This window comes from Schistocerca cancellata, chromosome 7 (assembly GCF_023864275.1).
Source record: "Schistocerca cancellata isolate TAMUIC-IGC-003103 chromosome 7, iqSchCanc2.1, whole genome shotgun sequence".
NCBI lineage: Eukaryota > Metazoa > Arthropoda > Insecta > Orthoptera > Acrididae > Schistocerca > Schistocerca cancellata.
In genome coordinates this window covers 234,990,740-234,996,739 of record NC_064632.1, presented here as the reverse complement: position 1 = coordinate 234,996,739, position 6,000 = coordinate 234,990,740, and positions in this window count along the sequence as shown.

Genomic DNA, 6,000 nt, shown 5'->3' with positions numbered 1-6,000 from the left:
AGTAAGGGAGCTAGATTTTTCTTAATTCAGTCACCTGATTTTTGGAAACCTTAAGCAAAACGTTTGAAATGAAATATACGATAAATGGATTAATAACTGCAATCAGTACATTTATTTGGTTATGTAATTATTGTTAATGAATGTTGGCTTTAATGCAAGGTTAGACATAGTGTCAAGTTTCATGTCCATAGAAAAACGGCTCTGGGAAATAAATGCGTTCTAAACGAAAAAAAACGCTTCAAGGTCCATGCCTTTGTTATCCATGCCCCCCTCTCCCCCTCCACCCACCCTCATTCCAACTCAAATGGTTCAAATGGCTCAGAGCACTATGGGACTTAACATCTGAGGTCATCAGTCTCCTAGAACTTAGAACTACTTAAACCTAACTAACCTAAGGACATCACACACATCCACGCCCGAGGCAGGATTCGAACCTGCGACCGTAGCGGTCTTGCTGTTCCAGACTGTAGCGCCTAGAACCGGTCGGCACTCCGGACGGCTCATTCCAACTACGCAAGATACCGTAGCGTTGTTTCTAACCGGTTTTCCGCAATATTTTTGGCAAGTTCCGTGTTTGTCCACAATAACGCCCCATATATGGTAGATACTACAGCGAGAACACTGTTTAAGAGGAGCGATGTACAAGTTATCGTCTGGAGGTACATACACTCCTGGAAACGGAAAAAAGAACACATTGACACCGGTGTGTCAGACCCACCATACTTGCTCCGGACACTGCGAGAGGGCTGTACAAGCAATGATCACACGCACGGCACAGCGGACACACCAGGAACCGCGGTGTTGGCCGTCGAATGGCGCTAGCTGCGCAGCATTTGTGCACCGCCGCCGTCAGTGTCAGCCAGTTTGCCGTGGCATACGGAGCTCCATCGCAGTCTTTAACACTGGTAGCATGCCGTGACAGCGTGGACGTGAACCGTATGTGCAGTTGACGGACTTTGAGCGAGGGCGTATAGTGGGCATGCGGGAGGCCGGGTGGACGTACCGCCGAATTGCTCAACACGTCGGGCGTGAGGTCTCCACAGTACATCGATGTTGTCGCCAGTGGTCGGCGGAAGGTGCACGTGCCCGTCGACCTGGGACCGGACCGCAGCGACGCACGGATGCACGCCAAGACCGTAGGATCCTACACAGGGGACCGCACCGCCACTTCCCAGCAAATTAGGGACACTGTTGCTCCTGGGGTATCGGCGAGGACCATTCAAACCGTCTCCATGAAGCTGGGCTACGGTCCCGCACACCGTTAGGCCGTCTTCCGCTCACGCCCCAACATCGTGCAGCCCGCCTCCAGTGGTGTCGCGACAGGCGTGAATGGAGGGACGAATGGAGACGTGTCGTCTTCAGCGAGGAGAGTCGCTTCTGCCTTGGTGCCAATGATGGTCGTATGCGTGTTTGGCGCCGTGCAGGTGAGCGCCACAATCAGGACTGCATACGACCGAGGCACACAGGGCCAACACCCGGCATCATGGTGTGGGGAGCGATCTCCTACACTGGCCGTACACCACTGGTGATCGTCGAGGGGACACTGAATAGTGCACGGTACATCCAAACCGTCATCGAACCCATCGTTCTACTATTCCTAGACCGGCAAGGGGACTTGCTGTTCCAACAGCACGTCCGCATGTATCCCGTGCCACCCAACCTGCTCTAGAAGGTGTAAGTCAACTACCCTGGCCAGCAAGATCTCCGGATCTGTCCCCCATTGAGCATGTTTGGGACTGGATGAAGCGTCGTCTCACGCGGTCTGCACGTCCAGCACGAACGCTGGTCCAACTGAGGCGCCAGGTGGAAATGGCATGGCAAGCCGTTCCACAGGACTACATTCAGCATCTCTACGATCGTCTCCATGGGAGAATAGCAGCCTGCATTGCTGCGAAAGGTGGATATACACTGTACTAGTGCCGACATTGTGCATGCTCTGTTGCCTGTGTTTATGTGCCTGTGGTTCTGTCAGTGTGATCATGTGATGTATCTGACCCCAGGAATGTGTCAATAAAGTTTCCCCTTCCTGGGACAATGAATTCACGGTGTTCTTATTTCAATTTCCAGGAGTGTATTTAATAAACTGAAATACAAGGAATCACAGAATAGAGGTTACCAGCAGCCCAGAAAGACAACACACACAGCATAATGTTCTGCATGTTATTACACAAAGTATTCAGTCCGCTGGACAGTTGGGCAGTATCAGCGCTTACAGTCATCATTTCACAAAACTACCCAGGAAGTAATTGTTTTTAAAAATATATATGAGAAGCGGGAAATAAAGTGGCATTTTCTGGTGCGGAGAAAGGAAAGTCTATTAATGAAAGTAATTTCCAAACGACTGACAAGCCTCTCTAATTCGGCGATGATGCCGGAGGCTGGAAGCGCTAAGGACAATGAGAGGTGACATGAATGCACCGTTTTTTTCATTGGTTCTCTTTTGAGTAATAATAGGATTCTCTGTGCAAGTACGTCACGCGCAGTCTTTGTGTGTTTAGCATGTGTGCCCTGAAGCACCGACCGGTCGTTTGTGTATCGGCTCATACAAAAATGAAATTCTCTCTCCAGTTAAATTGAATATTTCAATGATTGCAGATTACAATTTCTAGGGGTTTATGGAACTGTCACTTCCAACAAGTCCTTGGGACAATTAGCCCATATACCTTTAAACATTATAGAAAAAAATAGGTAGGTGTGTGTGCGCGTGAAGTTGAGCAGTCTTAGCAGATATCTCTCTCTATCTATCTCTCTCTCTCTCTCTCTCTCTCTCTCTCTCTCTCTCTCTCTTCCCCAAATCTTCCTCACAGTGTCTTCTTAATTTACTGAGGAGGAATGTAACAGCGTTGTTTTTTATCTGCGTGGACTGTTGTGTCTGCATATGTGACGTAGATGTTTGTGAATTCCATGTAGAAGAAGAAGAAGATTAGAAAGCAGTTTGGGATTCGTGTAAAGGATACTAACTGCAAAAATGGCACCCTTCGTGGTATATTTTCATAAAACTGGTGGTAATTCACGCAACGAATTCGCGCCATGTCAAACCAACATTTATATCATGTTACCGGTACAAGTAAGTCATAATTACTTTTTTTATAATAGTCTACATAGATGTTATAATACGTTATAGTGATGCTGACAACTGCCTCATAAAATACTTGGTAGTGGATTTTAGAAGTTAAACTAGGACCAAATATCTTCCGCTACGGAACGTATGATGAGGCGAATATAGAAACAGACTGTGTGCTCAGTTGTGGAGAATCACGGTTGATTTCGATTTGCGGGTAATAAAACACCACAAAGTATAGTGATCAAGGGCGTTTCAATAATTCTATAAACTTGAATAGTCTTCATCTTATCTATGACTGTGTGGCTCATCAAACATGCTAAAATAAGAGTTTACATACCCTGAAATCATCTCAAAAACTAGAGTATTAAAAGCAATGTGTTAAATCGCTACATAAAAACTATAATTTTTCCTTATCATGAACATCTGAAATTTCTACATCCTCAACTAGTAAGGAAGAAGAAAGAATTTTAAATCGGAGATAGTCGCAGTCGGAGAATTAGTCATCACTATATGTACTAGTACAATTGCGTAACTCCAAACATGTTATGAGGAAACAGACTGACAAAGAAGCATCCCTTACAGCAACAGGGCATTTTGTCTAGCATTCATTACCTAAGCGTTTGATAGTAAGTTCTCAGAAAAAAGAGGAAAATTCTAACTACTGCACGTTTCGTAAAATCTGCTACACAAGCAAGCACTTGAAAACTTGCAGTAGTATTATATGGTATGCCAAGAAAATGTGGCGAACTTTGAAATGAATCACAAAGGAAGAGAATGACTTAATTGAAGCAGCTTAGTACCATCAGTGAATTGGCAGTCGCGATCTGTACATCGGAGCAAGATGTTCAGAAATCAGATCTTTATCCAGACCGAGATCACTTTAGAAAAAGATGTTTCTTTATTTCTTGGAATTTAAAAGCGCAGTTTTAATAGAAAGAAGGAAATACAAAGCCATTAAATCGTTGTTAATCAGAAAAAAGAATACCGCGAGTTCATTCGGTTGTCTTGATTTTCGACCAACATGATCCTATATCAGCGATATTCGATATTGTGCGCTCGACCTTATGGCATAACGGACGTTGCCCATAGCCAGCACTAGAAGGTGCTGCTATTACAAGCAGCATAGAAAAACAGAAATGGCCAAATTATTCCAAAATTTGCTCGTTGTTGCTAAAAACACTTCGCTGCTGATGACAAATCGGTATAAAGCAGCCCGCAGCTCGTGGTCGTGCGGTAGCGTTCTCGCTTCCCACGTCCGGGTTCCCGGGTTCGATTCCCGGCGGGGTCAGGGATTTTCTCTGCCTCGTGATGGCTGGGTGTTGTGTGATGTCCTTAGGTTAGTTAGGTTTAAGTAGTTCTAAGTTCTGGGGGACTGATGACCATAGATGTTAAGTCCCATAGTGCTCAGAACCATTTGAACCATTTGGTATAAAGCAATACGAATACTGCCTAATGATAGCTGTTAACGATGTGTTGAGATTAAGAAGAGTAACTGAATTGTGCCAGAACACCTGTTCTTACTACTACTGTTCATCAGCTTAAATGCGCCACTTCAAACTTCTTAAGTTCACATAGTTTTCTTGCGGTGTACCGATAACCGAAAAAAAATCTATTTTTTCTGACGTTGCAAATCATCCTCTATCTTCAGTATCTTTGTGTTAGAGTGGTTCCGAAACGTTTTTGTGACGACAGTAACCGTTATGAAAACCGTCCTAAGTAGCACGGAAAGAATATTCATTTAGTGATAAACAGTTCCGTACTGCTTGTTCATTATCAAATCAGCAATAAGTGCAAGTCTTGTGTTACATCAGATGTACAAGTGGAAAATTGGGTGTGAAATCAATAAATGTGATATTAGATAACGTGGCTTCCAATGGGCTGATCGCTGACCTTTATCTGCTATATCTACATCTACGTCTATACTTTACAAACCACCGTGCGTGGCAAAGGGTACATTCCATTGTACCAGTTGTTAGGGTTTTTTCCCATTCCACTCACGAATGGAGGGCGAGAAGAATGATTGTTTGAATGGCTCTGTGCGTGCTGTAATTATACTAATTTTATCCTCAAGATACCTATGTGAGCGATACGTAGGCGGTTGTAGTATATCCCTAGAATTTTCGTTGAATGTCGGTTCTTGAAACTTTGCCAGTAGACTTTCTCGGGATAGTCTACTTCTATCTTCAAGAGTCTGCCAGTTCAGTTACTTTAGTGTTGTTGTGACACTCTCCCACGGATCAAATAAACCTGTGAACATTCGTGCTGCCCTTCTCTGTATACGTTACTGAACGTAAGCAATATTCGGGAAACGGTCGCACGAGTGATTTGTTGGTGAACTCCTTTGTGGACTGACTGAAATTCCCCAGTATACTACCAATAAACGAAAGTCTCCCATCTGCTTTACCCACCACTGAGCGTGTGATAATTCCAGTTCACATCCCTAAAAGGTGTTAAACACAGGTATTTTTATGAACTGGTCGATCCAATAGGGACTCATTGATAATCTAGTTACAGGATACTGCGTTTTTTCGTTTTGGTAAGTGCACAATGTCTGTGTATTATTAACAGTTAGTCAAAACCAATCCTCAGTTAGGGATCAATCAAGGTTTCCAATAACTTTGCACCTTATCTTGTAACTAATAGTAATGTATGTTTGTCGTAATTTAGTATCTAAGAAGGTAAACGACTATTACAAACTTAGGATATGTACAGGGTGAGTCACGCAATACGCAACACCTCTTTCATTTCATGTAGCCCAAGATACTGAAAGAAGGTTTCCAGCTCTGAAGAGCATGTAATTTTGTTGTAGTCTTTTTAACTCTTCTATCGAATAAGATACAGGAGCTCATGACTTTTTTATGGATCAATAAACTATTTTACTGGAATCTGAAAGCACTTGAAAAGGCAAATGCAGCGAGGTAAATCCTCCCAGCACT